The following is a 14194-nucleotide window of genomic DNA, read 5'->3' as shown; positions in this document are numbered from 1 at the left end:
TAACACCATACCTTTCCTGTGCACTGGTTAATAGCAGGCAACATTCTGATATTAATTAGCCACTTCTCAGTATCTATTTGTTGCTAAGCACCTGGGGATACACTGAATGAAGATATAGAACCTGATCCTCTACAGCTTATACTCTAGTAGGAGATAAAGAAAAAACTAGAAATTATGATACAAATAGCAATGATAAGTACTCCTGATACACATCTGTACAAAGTGCTATGGGAACTCAGAAAAGAAAAAAATGCATTTGGGGGAATACAGAAGTTTTACGAAGGAGATGAAAACCAAGCAGGGAATTGATAGCTTGCATGAGTTTTCTAAGCAGGAAAAAGGAGGCTGCTTTTCCAGACAGAGGGCACAGTCTGTGCAAAGGCTCAGAGACACAACAAAGTTTTACAAGCACAGGAAATGGTGAGAGCAGATGGTCATGGTCAATATAAGGAGTTTCCTAAAGCAAGGAACAGCAAATTTTCTTCTGTGAAGGGGCAGCAAGTAAATATAGGAGGCTTTACAAGCCATACAGTCTCAGTCACAACCACTCACTTCTGCCATTATACCTAAAAGCAGCCATAGATAATATGTGAGTAAATGAGTGCAGATGTGTTCCAACAGAACTTTATTTACAAAAACAAGCAGCAGTCTCAATGTGGCCTACAGGCCTTGGTTTTACATCCTCTATCCTAGAACATCAGGAGATAAGATTATAAAGGAAAGTTCATAAACCAGATTCAAGAAGTCTCTCTAGGCATCACAGAGATGCTTGGGGGAAATACTACCTTTTCTTTTTCTTTTTTTTTTTTTTAATTTTTTTTTTCAACGTTTATTTATTTTTAGGACAGAGAGAGACAGAGCATGAACAAGGGAGGGGCAGAGAGAGAGGGAGACACAGAAGCGGAAACAGGCTCCAGGCTCTGAGCCATCAGCCCAGAGCCCGACGCGGGGCTCGAACTCACGGACCGCGAGATCGTGACCTGGCTGAAGTCGGACGCTCAACCGACTGCGCCACCCAGGCGCCCCTACCTTTTCTTTTTTTAAGAAAAGGGTGAGATGATAAAATTTGTATGTGAAAAATGATAACAGCAGCATGGAACATGTACGTTTTTGCACCCAGTATCATTAAAATAAAAGCTATGGTATGTATTTCTTTACTTCATTATACACTGATATTCTAAAATTAAATCTAGCTAGGGCATGCTTTCCCAAGAAAACTTAGGAGTGGGATTCTTTTCAACCAAGTAAGCATCTGGAAAACACTTTATATAGTATACATCATGCCCCACTTGGTCCGAAACACCTGGCAAGAAAGAAAGAAAGAAAGAAAGAAAGAAAGAAAGAAAGAAAGAAAAGGGATAATAAAATCTTTACCTCTTTAGTAAAAGCATTGCCTATAAAACTAGTAGACATCACAATGGAGACAGGAATCTGACTTCTGTCTGATAAAGGGCTACAAGGTTGTACTACATAATCATCTGTAGGTCTGGAAATGTTTCACCTGCTATGAGTAGCATTGCCCCATGCACAAGCAGAATTAACAAAAGAAGGGGGAAACTGTAAGGAAGGAAAAAAGGCAACATTCATAGAAACTTTATTTCAAGTCACATAGTAAAAAAAAAAAAAAAAAATTATTTATGGCTTGTTCATGTCAGGGACTGTGTCGAGTGCCAGGTCACAAAAGTGAGCAAGAGACTTCACTCTCAGAGTTCATAGCCTAGAGGAGGCATTGGTAAACATTTTTGTAAAGGTCTACATGGCAAATATTTGAGAATGTCTGATCAGTAGGGTCTCTGCTGCAAATGTTCAATTTTCTGATTGTAGCCCCAAAACACCCATACGTAATAGGAAAACAAATGGGTGTGGCTGTGTTCCAATAAACCTGTAATTGTTTGCAGATCCCTAGCCTAGAGAAAGAAAGACATTAAATACATCATTGAAAATAAGTCACATCATTGCAAATATGCAAAGCTCTTGAAGGAGAAGCACAGTCTAGAACACATGTTGGAGAGACTGGACTAGGCTGGGAAGGTCCAAGAAGGTTCCTGTGAAGCTCAGGATGTGAAGGAGTGGGTAATTAAGACAGTGGGAAAGAACAGCCCAGACAGAGGAACAGCAGTGCAGGGAAGCAGAGATGAGGTCGGGGTTGGGGGGACAGAGGTAGTGATGAGAAACGAAGAGCAGCCCTCCGTAGAAGCATCTGGAAAACACTTCACATCCTACATCTCAGATGCAGCTGGAGTGAAGAAGCAGCCAGGCCACTCAAGGGCGCTAAGCTGCAACAGCTATCTTAGATTCTATTCTGAGGCAAGAGAAAACCATTTAAGGTTTGGAACTCAGGCAGAACTTGATCGATTTGCATTTCTAACAGATTTAGAGGTGCTGGTGACAAGAGGCTGGAAACCAGGACTGGTATGCCACGAAAAAATTGTATCTTACGTTGGCTTCCACTGAGACAGACCCTGAGACAAGGTCTTGGGTTCACAGAGTGTATTCTGGGGGTGATCTCAGGAAGCACATGTAAGAAAGTGGGGAAAGTGAGGCAGGGAAGAGAGAAAAGCCAATAATGGGGATAATGGGCATATTAATGAGTGGATTACTGCTGCGGGGAACTGGGGTTCCATCTCACTGGGGACCCACTGAAGAAGTGAGTAGAACAAACCTCAACAAGGTCTTGGGGAGGGATGAGGAAGCTGGGGCATTTATCCACCAACCCTCACCCCTTATCTGTTGAATGCTACCCCAGAGGCATCAAATCCTTGATAATTTTTGGTTAGTTTGTTGGCTATGATGATCCCTCAACAGACAAAAGCAGAGAGACACAGATGCTCGAGGTAGGAAGACGCCCAAGGGCAGATGTCCACTGCCGCTGCAGATGAATTCAGAAATAGGCCAAAGTATATGGAATTGGGCAACAACAGGGTTTGCTACAAATTACTGCTCAGTTTCACTAGAAAGTAGGTAAAGCAAGAAAAATGCAAATGATTTTCAAATTCCATCAACATTTCCTAAATAAATTTCTCACTTTTTATCAAAAACTGAAGCCTGCTAAGCTGATGTATGTTGCATGTGTATTTTATCGGATAAAACTGATGGCATATCATGGGGACCATATTCAAAATATTTAACAAATGGAACAGCAAAGGCACTGACCATTCCGAATGGGCCGTGATCCCTTGCAAATTCTTTCGGGGCCTTTAGGTGTGGACCCACTGAACACCACTGCTGCCATATTTTCTAAAAATGCTCCCAGAGTAAGGTAGGAATGGAACAGGGAAGGCTCAAATGCAAATGTAGAGTTTTTATGTAAGGGGGAATTGATTTTGGATCTACAGCTAGGTAAAGCTTGAAAAAGAAAGTGCGGCCTGACCCAGTGGCATGAGGAAGCCAGAGGGATCTTGGATGAGTTCCTTCAAGAAAAAGCCTGTCTTCTGGGCAAACTCAGCATTGACATTACAAACATGAATCCAAGACAGGAATTCCAATGCATGAACACTATCTACTGACTGCAAACACAGGTTTTCTAACCAATCTGCCTCCCTGCTGCAAATGGGGAATAAAAGTGCTAGTTATCCAAATTACAGTCCAAGGTCAACGTGAGATTAAGGTCTTGTATCTGAAGGTAAAATATTTCAAACCGTTTTCGTGGCTTCCAACTTGGAGACACTGTTATCGTAGTGGCCTCCCAGCAAGGAACGGCTTTATACATTTTAACAGCTCACTGCTGGCTCCCTGGTCCTGGGGTGGAGTTACATGGGTAGAGTAGAATTTAAACACTGTGATCACAGGTCACTGTTGTAACAAAATTGCTGTGGTGGCAGTTTAGTTGCTAGAAGAAGCCTGATCGATGAAGACAAAAATTGGTCTGGTACCAGCTGTTGTCCCAACACCACGCGTCCAATTATTTTGCTGACTGTATATATCACTCCCCTCCTCTACTCAAAACTGACTCTTACACATGGCTTGTTCTTTTCACTAACCTAAATACAAGTTAAGGAAGGACTGGACACTCTGGCCTTCTTCCATACCATATTTTGCATCTCATTTTCACGCTGCCTGAAGTTAGATTTGGGTTGGGCTTTCTGTGGTCCTAACAACCATGTGAGCATTGATTCTGTGGCTGAAGTCCTCCCTTAGATACCGCTAACTGCAGTAGGCTTCTAACCAAAACCACCTTTTCTAAAGACATCTTCTAGGAGAGTGAAAACATCTGGGTAAAAACTTCACCAGGTATTTACCCAGCAGACTTCTTAATGACAGGCCCTATTTTCCTTCTTCTGATGTATGTCTGACCAAGGAGCTGATCTTCCTTTTCACAGTCTTCCTCCATCTCTGATTTGAATGTTTTTTACCTTTTAGCAGAACAGGCGTGGCCTCAGGGTCCTTGAGGTTGGGGTAGCTTCTTTTTACAGATAAAACTCACTGCTTTAAAACAAACCTAGTCCTGATGTCTCCCCATGTGCTGGGTCATCTGCTTCCCTGCCCCTCTCCATCCTTCCAAATCAGTGGACAATCAAAAGGCAAGTTTAAAATTTAATGATGTAACATGAGGAAGCACAATAATTTGACCTGAAGCAACTGAATGTAGGAAAATGGCCCTAATGCTCCAAGAAGACAGCACTTCAGAATTCCTGGATCTAGCGTCTGGCTTCCTAACAGTGGTGTTGCATCTCACTTAAACTTTATTCAGCTTTAGAATATAGATATAACAGATATTATCCTATCCTCACATTTGTCGATGGAGAAACAGAGTCTCTGAGATGAAGTGACTCACACAGTTATGAACTGCAGGACCAACGTATAAATGCAGGTCTTGAGATTCTGAATTCCATATGCTTCTCTCATAGCACATGGTCTCCACCCTTCTCCTCCTCCAGTAGCTTCACAAGGTACTTTCTGAAATTCTTTGTGGCTTAAATTAGGTCTCCTTGTCTTTCAGATAACATGAATTTTTGTCCTAGTCATCTCTCTAAAGTTCTTGCACTCTGTTAAGCAACAGAGTAAAACATGCCCTAAGTGGGGCCCATTAACTGAATAATAAAGGCAAAACTGGGCCCATTCTGAAGGCAACCATGGGGTTAGCTACCCACAGAGAACATGGGACTCCAAAGAGGAATTCATTCCAGGTGGATACCCACAGAGGTTTAAAGAGATTAGGAAATGAATATGAGACAGAGAGAGATAGCAAAATAAATTCAAAACTGAGGAAAAGAACATTAGTTAAATAATCTCAAAGCATTTCATACTGTGCACACCGGGACAGAAGATTAGCCCAGAAATAAACTTAATAAATTTAATTTGAGAAATTTAATATAAATTTACAAAAAATTACCAGATCTACTTACCAACGGCTCCTTATTAAAATCTATGAACACACCACATACGTATTTTAACACTTTCCCATCTGTATGTACAAAAGAGCTTACGGGCAAAATCCATGAGAAAAAGGGATTTCTCCCCCTCGTCTCAGCTTACTGAACACCACAGGGTGGCATTTTCATTACCCATTCCCCCACCTTCCTCCATCATCCACCAGACAGGAGCTTCACAATGGTTTCATAAAATGTTTTAAATGAAGGTACTTCATTTAAAGGCCACTGATGAATTTCTCTGATAAGGCATGCACAGTATTCTCTCTCCATGCAGATCCACGGAAATACATAAAAAACCCTGCAAACATGATGGAGTACCACTAATGCTAATAATAACAATTTTCGCATTTTGCAGTAACCAAGTATATGTTAACATAAGAGAAAGTACTATCTCATGTAAGCCCTACTGACAAGTGAGATTCTGTCTTATTGTCCTTGTTAGAAAAGAAATCAAGTGCTGATCTAGGACTTGCACCAGGGAGCACAGGCTGCTTCCTTCTGTTTAGAGGAAGTGCTAAGAGCCCCAGCCCAAGGGCATTATGTTGAATTCCAGTTAAAACTGTAGGACAGAAAATAGAACAATAACTTTTTCGTGTCTGGCAAGACTTCATCTGTCATAAATATACGGAATATTGATGACAAATAGGAGATAACCGATTTGGAAACTGCAAAAATCACTCACTTTTGTCATGAGAGAGCTCATTAAGAGCCTCATCAAGTCACTCTTATTTATATATAATTAAAATATGCTTTGATTCCCCAGAGTACAGCATATTAGAAAAGAAAATTCTTTAAAAAAAATTTTTTTTTCAACGTTTATTTATTTTTGGGACAGAGAGAGACAGAGCATGAACGGGGGAGGGGCAGAGAGAGGGAGACACAGAATCGGAAACAGGCTCCAGGCTCTGAGCCATCAGCCCAGAGCCTGACGTGGGGCTCGAACTCACGGACCGCGAGATCGTGACCTGGCTGAAGTCGGACGCTTAACCGACTGCGCCACCCAGGCGCCCCAGAAAAGAAAATTCTAACGGTGAGAGAAGGTACTAAAAGTAGGCCGTTGAGAGCTGACCATTGAGGAAGGTCAGACAGAAGAACTCAAAAAGCAGAGCAGAAAAGCCTGTCAACCATACACGTACCTACAAGCTGGGGCACTTAGTCCTGCGTTAGGCACGGGATAATAATGATTGCTTATGATAACGTTCCGGAGTTAAAGATAAGGATGTTCATTATACTGTTTTGGGAAGTAGAAGCCATTTTTAAAAGCTATATCTCTAAATTAGTTAAATAAGAAACACTATGGTATATAACGGGTTTTCAGAAAACTTGACCAACTAGAATGATTCCCATGTTAAAGGTTCTGAATAATAACAATGGCTAAGAATGAACAATGAAATGAACTTGTCTGTGTGTCCTGCTGTTAAAGCTTTGCATTAATTGTCTCACTGAATCCTAACCACCAGACCAGGAGGTAGATAATTTTGGTATCTGTAGGTTACAGATGAGGAAACTGAGGAAGAGGGAGGTTAAGGAACTTGCTCAAGTCATCAGCTAGTGAGTAGAAGTGCCAGGATTTGAACATAGGCTGTTTGTTCCAAAGCCAAAACACTGGATTTAGCCATACCCGTTTTTAACGGTTGCGTTTCTAGGCCTTTCCCTAATATCCAACCATAGGAAAACCCCAGTTCTCAAAAGCACATTTATAAATCAATTGTTTGAAGTTCAGACCTTACATCATTCATTCAACAGTCATTTCTTGAACATCAACTGTCAGGCGCTGTATTGGGTGCTAGAAATAGAGAAGGACAAAACACGACTCCCGCCCCGAATGAACTAACAGATAAAAGGAAGACGGACATAGAAACAATTAACTACCATACAACGTGCATTTATGGGCGGTCACTCTCAGGTCAAGGAAGATGCGGTGCCATGTCTGGTGGCTGGTAGCCTAGAGAAGCACTTTTTATAGTGCACAGGCTCTCATGAAAACTAAGAATAGCCCTGACCTCTGCACCTCCCTAAGCTACCCTGAGGTCTAAGTCCACCAAAGCTCTGGAGGCAGCAGGGAAGGGGTGTGGACAGTAGCACCTGATTAACATGTTATGTTCACCCATCTTTAATGATGGACTCTCTGGTTCCAGTCAGCAAATGGGCATGAGATTCTCCCACTCTATTCAATCTGCAGGTAGGGGGCCGCCCTGGCCAGCTATGTACAATGCCTGGCTCATCTGCAGGCTGAGCAGGTATGTTTCCTGAAAAGTATGGAAAAAAACCTGTCTCCTGATCCATCATAAAAATAGACCAACCACTACCAAAACAAAAAAAGAAAAACTTCCATTACGCCCACCTTTGGTTTCCTGAACACTCTCTTTGGGAAGCAATTCAGTGTGCTCTTCCCAGAAAACTTAGCTGCAACTTTCCTATATTTATATATATATTTAATGAACTTCACAAATAATACATTCTCATTGTAAAAAAAAAAAAAAAAGTTAAAAGATGGAAAGTCGCTATGTGCCCCAGCTGCGGTTTTGGTCCTTCTTGGAAATGGACGAAGTAGAAATAGGTGTCCTGCAGCTGCCACACACAGAATCCTTCTGGATCCAACCTCACATGGACACTAGAATGTCTTGATGTAAGGAAAAGATGAGAATGTGAATGGGCCCATCAGCAACCATTCATCCTCACTTTGGGCACAAGCAGGACAAAGAGAAAAGAAAATGACTGAGGGAAACTGGGAGGGAAGAACCTAGACAAAAATGATTGTGGGATCAGAGCCCAAGCGTCACGTCTCCATCTCTAGTTATGTGTCCCTGCCTCTCTAACCTTATGCTTTGTTTTTTCACACAAGGTGGGTGTGGAATTAATTCATTGCCAAGTGCAGATTCTAATGCAAAGAGCACCAACTTCAGTAATTTGTTTTAACAAATTCAAAGCCCAACTCCCACAGCCAATTTGCAATGCTGGCTGAGTCACGGAGGGGTCACAGACAAGGTTTCTCAGTCTATTTGCCTCTATTCTTAGGGATCTTCTTAGAGCAAGAGAACAAAAAATAATGAGGATCCTATTCACACTGCAGGTTTTTAATATGTTTGGAATTAAACAGCACTATCTTCACAACAGTTAGTAGAGTCACTGCTCTCCCAAGACAGAAGGTCCTTCATACCTAATGCTCCCCAGGGTCTTAAGAACAGTCACAAAGAAAGAGATTCAGACCAGCCCTTGGCTAGGTGTATTCCAGGATGCAGGCAGCAAGGGCAGAGGGAGAGGTCTTTACTCTGAGAGGCACACTAGAGTGTGCAAGAGGGCTGGGTCTAATTGGTGTCATAGCCCGACAAGGTATAAAGAAAGCCTGGAAGAGGAAGGTTTGTCTGGAGTAGGGAGTGGCTTGTCATCTGGGTCTTGGACTGGACTTTAAACTCTTCTCTTTAAACTCAATGGCAGCAAGGAAATCTTTATAAATAAAGATTTATATCATCGCACTTGTACATATCTTCAGCTGTGTGACTGTTGAATTAGGAAAGAAAAGGTAGCAGCTGAAGGGCTAAGGAGGAAAGACCTGGAGCCACTCTGATATCTTCTAAAAAATACGGTCCCAGGAGAGTATTTGTAACGAATAGAAGACAGTTGAGATGTCTTGGCTTCCAGAATATTCTCTAACAAATTCTTTTAAATTCTAATTGTCATCTTAAATGTACATGTATGCACACACACAGTGGCATCCCTCTGAACCAAGGTTTCAGTAGGACACATGAGAATATTTCAAGACAAGATGAAAATAGGACGAATCTTAAGAGTTCTTAGGAGTCTCCCAATGCCTAGTCTTGAATATCAGCCATTCCTCTTTTGTCTGACTATATTGAGGGTGCAATCATGGACACGTTGTAGTCACTGTGGAAAAAATCACTGGACTTTGTATTCAATGATTTACACTCTGTCCTCTAAAGTAGCATCTCCAATTAAAGAGCCCCATTACCTTCCCTGAGCTGGTGGTGTATTATAACAATCAATTGCATTTGACTAATGCACCCAAGGAATGGGCACTCAATAAACGTGTTCCAGTCAGCCTGAACTGTTCATAGACGAGAGCCTAAGTGAGGTGGGGTTGGCAACACCGCTGCTGCTTGGGAAGCTGGAAAGAAAAGCAAGAATTTGCTCAGCTGTTCAGCCTCTCGGACAAGATTTTGAAAACATAATCTCTAACTCAAGGCAAAGAGATGGCATGTTTGGTGACACAACAGCTTTTACTTTTTTGTGCAGGACAGTATGACTGCAACAGAACCCCCATGAGTATTAAATCCTACACTATAAGAAATACACAACCAGGGCTTGGTAACTAGCAGACCATCCAGATGGCTTAAAAAGTTCCTTAACCTAAAAGTTGTAAATTGTAAAGACAGGCATAACAATGCTGCTACGATTGCTCACCAGAAGCCAGTCAGTCATATATTTTTTTTTTTATTTTTTTTTTAATTTTTTTTTCAACGTTTTTATTTATTTTTGGGACAGAGAGAGACAGAGCATGAACGGGGGAGGGGCAGACAGAGAGGGAGACACAGAATCGGAAACAGGCTCCAGGCTCCGAGCCACCAGCCCAGAGCCCGACGCGGGGCTCGAACTCACGGACCGTGAGATCGTGACCTGGCTGAAGTCGGACGCTTAACCGACTGCGCCACCCAGGCGCCCCAGTCATATATTTTCAAAAAGAATCCTAGCTTTGCACATATATGCCTCTGAAGAGTTGTGTTAACAGGGACTAAAAGTACCAGTAAAAACCATTTAACAGTTAACATATATTTGGTAGAAACAATAAAGCTGAAACAAGGTGATAATCTATACATTAGAGAGGTATAGTTGACTCCAGGAGAGAAGGACTGTAGAAACTAAGTTACAATTTAGAAACTAAATACAGGTATTTGAATTATCCAGGTGTCTCAGAAATTGGATTTTAGATTTATGTGATTTTAGTTCTCACATCTTTTCATGTCACCTCAAAGGTAGGTGGTGTGTCATGAGAAGGATATGGGACCCAGCAGCAGAAGGCTTGCTCCTGGGCTCTGCTTCTCTCCTGTTGTATGGCTCAAACAGGCTGATTAACTTCTCTAAGCTTCAGTTTCTTTATTTATAAAACCAGTAACAGGACCCTAACCAACTGCTGCCCGGCCTTCCTGACTGGGAGGATTAAAGAACCATGGAAAGGTAAATGGGAAAGTGCCTGGAATATACTACCTTCACAAGAAATGTTTTTTGGATCCGAAGGACTTACCCTCGTTTTAATATATATTTGCCTTGGATGATCATTTGCTTATCTCCATAATGCTACCATCTCAAGAAAAAGTTGCAACTCCCCTGTGGAATTTCCTTCAGTGCCAAGAGCAATTTGTTTCCTCTTTTTGTCAGAATGTATAATATCCCTTCAAATGAGGTCTAGGAAATGGGGACCTTATTTCCATTTTACAACTGAAAGCCTAGGCACAGAAGGGTTAAGTGATTTACTCAAGGATATAAAATGGGTCAGAAGCTGAGATAAATCATCTAGATTTTGTGCCTCACCCTCCACAACACTCCATCTAACCCTGGACTCTGGGAGGCATTTCTCCAAGTTCTTGAAAAGCGATGTCCTGTGATTGCCACATTTCACTTGAGTCAGCTCTCTCTCCGGCAGACAGCATGCCAATACCCATCAAAACACTCTGCTGAGAGCCTCCACACCTCAAAAATCAGGAAAAATGGAAGGCGAGTGAATTCACAAGTTTCCCTTTTGAGCAACATTCTGAAACTCGAATAAGAAAAGTCTTATTGACGTCTCTAATTCCTGCAAATTAGCAGGGTTTCAGATATGATACAGTCTGGTTTGATAATGATGGAACCTTATAGGGAGAAGTAACTGTCTCTTTTTTTCGCCTTAGAAGATATATGTGAGGGGCGCCTGGGTGGCTCAGTCGGTTAAGTGTCAGACTTCAGCTCAGGTCATGATCTCACCGCTTGTGAGTTCGAGCCCTGTGTCAGACTCTGTGCTGACAGCTCAGAGCTTGGAGCCTGCTTCTGATTCTGTCTCGCTCTCTCTCTCTCTGTCCCTCCCCCACTCGTGCTCTCTCTCTAAAATAAATACACGTTAAAAAAATTTTTTTAAAGAAAATATATGTGGCTTTTTGTGAATTAAAAGCAGTGGGCCACTGGCCAAGCTATATTTAGGTAAGTTATCTGAATCCCAAGGCTGGCAAGTGGCGTTTATTTTTCTTATTCTAATAGAAATAAATATACAAGTTTTATACCAAATTTTTAAATTGAGCAAAAGGTGCTACAGCTCTTTTGAAAACATTTCAAAGGTTTTGATCAAAACCTAAATATTCCCAAGCTACTCATCCAAATAGCATAATCCTTAATATACATTTAGTTTGATGGCTTTACACAGGATTTTTATAGACTTAAATATCAACTTATAGATAGGATAAAATCATAAAATCATTTTAGGAATAAGAAACAGGCAAAAGATAAATAACCTCACCGGCTATATCCATGCGTATAAAAGCAGAATGCTGGTGATATTCCTGGTCACTCTAAGACATTCCACAGCAACTGAAATGAGCCATTACCATCTAGAATTAATTATATGGGTTTCAGAACTTTGTAACTGAAGCCATGGCCCCATCTTAGAGCTCGTCTCCAAGGTTGTGGCTGCTCAAAAACAGGAATAGGAAAACAAATCCTGACATAAACCGATACAGGCCACAGCTGCTTAAGGGGGATAAAAAGCTTAAAGACTGAGCTGGCATTTTTTTCCCTCTCCCATGAAGCTTTAAAGTCTCCACAAGTTTAATTGGACCCTAATTTCAAAAAAGATATTCTGGACAGCTTCTCAAAATTGGGAACTGGCTTGGTAATATATATACAAGATATAGATATAAATACATCAGCCACATACATGTGTAATACAGCATAGTGTACAGGGTCCTGATGTAAAATGCATTCCTACTTTGGGCTGCCATTCTAGGGGATACCATAGAAAAGGCTTAAAAAGCAGTGCAGCAGATACCCTCAATCCCTCTAACTGGTAAGCTCAGGCAAAAGCAGCCGTGACAGCATAGGGAGGCTAGCTGGGAAAGAAGTGGGAATAAGAGATGAGGAGGTGATTCCAGGGGAGTGCAGTACCCCCGGGGTACCAGAGTTTCCAGGATGGCTCCTAGTTTGAGCTGATCATTCCCTGGGAGCGAGGAGTTCACCTTCAGGGCGTCCCCAGCTATTAAACACCTATGATTTCCACTGCAATGTCTCCATGAAGGGTGTCAGAAATAGTATCTACAGCTCAGGTGAAAAGATATTTTATGGATTCTTTTCATATTTTATATTGTGTGAGCATATTGGAAGTATGTGTGAGTATATTGGAAGTCTGAACTTCCAGGCTTCAATTTAGATATTTGACATAATCCCTACCCTCTAGCTGTCTATATCAGACTGAACAGATAAACAAAAGAATCCCCATGCAAGAACAGAAATATAATGACATTAGGCTGAATATATGCAATTGCCACTTTTGTAGGCCCAAAGTGGTTGAATATTAGCAATTTTGTATGGCTCAACTTAGTAAAAGTCACCAGATGCAGTGAGGGATCAAATGGCTTAGTGACTGGGCTTGCAACTTGAAGACTGAGTCGAGTTGTTCTGAACACACTCTCTAGTCCTATATACCCCACACAGTGACATGGGTGAAGATATCTAAATACCAGAGACCAATTTTCTGTGACTTTCAATACACAAAATCTAGCATTAACTCTTTTCAAGATGTTGGCCTTCCTTTGCTTTCTACTATTTTCCTCAAAATATACAGGTATAAAATTACCCATAGGGGAAAGAACTTTTAAAATATATATATTTTTTAAATGTTTATTTTTGAGGGAGAGAGAGAGAGAACACGCATGAGCAGGGTTGATTTCCTATGATTTCTATAGGGGTTGGGGCAGAGGGAAGGGGACAAAGGATCTGAAATGGGCTCCATGCTGACAGCAGAGAGCCTGATGTGGGCTCAAACTCACAAACCGAACCGTGAGATCATGACCCGAGCTGAAGTCGGATGCTGAATCGAATGAGCCACCCAGGTGCTCCAACAAAGAGATTTCTAATATTTTCATTGGGGAGGGTCAAAATAGTGCAGATTAGTTGTTTGTTTTTTAACTTGCTGCTATTCACGAGAACACAATACATAAATGAATTTATCAAGGCTTCAGGCTTGTTTTTTTTTTTCATAATAAACTTTCTATTTGAAAAGAATTTAATTGTTTATGAAGAGCTTTCCCGTTTTATCTCACTTAGGCTCCCTAAAAATCCATGAGCTAAGGATTAGTATTCACACTTTACAGAAAAGGAAATGAATCATTCTAGAGATTCTCATAGAGGAGAAGAAAGCCAGTTTTGTTTTTTAACTTAACCTTTGGCTTCCGAATAAGTTTTTGGTTGGCTTCAGATTTCGTACCATAAACACTTACTAAGCACCTACCAGATGCCAGGCCCTTGACTGGCTGTTTTTCCTTGTGTTATTTTTCATTTTTTGGCAAACACTTTATTTAGCAGGAAGTCAAGCCTTTCTGAAGTATGCAAAAACTTAGAAGTCAGGACATTCATCTGGGTCAAGAGTAGATATCTCTGCTTTTAGAAAAAAATTATCTGAAGAGCCCTTCTTCTTCACGTAGGCTACTTTAAGCCCTCTCAAGTGCCATTCACATTAAAGAATAAGTAACAAAGATGAGACCTAGGTTGTGTCACTTAATTGGCCTTGGGTAGTCTCAAGTTGAAGAAGTGTTCCTGGGACTTTAAAAACAAAGGACTCTAAA

General features: G+C 41.2%; 1 protein-coding gene across 11 annotated transcripts in view; it reads right to left on the bottom strand.

Annotated features, from left to right (window-relative positions):
* The window catches only part of RAPGEF4 (Rap guanine nucleotide exchange factor 4), a 288036-nt gene that overhangs the window by 151736 nt on the left and 122106 nt on the right, over positions 1-14194 (bottom strand). Inside the window, exon 1 of one of the 11 annotated variants that reach the window (XM_040475404.1) lies at positions 11875-12038. The exons of the other annotated variants lie outside the window; for them this stretch is intronic. The gene's annotated coding sequence lies outside the window, so the exon portion shown is untranslated. Of the gene's footprint in view, positions 1-11874; positions 12039-14194 lie in introns of those variants that run through there. 11 annotated transcript variants of the gene reach the window in all.

Source organism: Herpailurus yagouaroundi, unplaced genomic scaffold (assembly GCF_014898765.1).
Source record: "Herpailurus yagouaroundi ecotype Mexico unplaced genomic scaffold, PumYag 140, whole genome shotgun sequence".
NCBI lineage: Eukaryota > Metazoa > Chordata > Mammalia > Carnivora > Felidae > Herpailurus > Herpailurus yagouaroundi.
The sequence above is the reverse complement of the archived record's forward strand: the minus strand, read 5'-3'. Positions and strand labels throughout refer to the sequence as shown.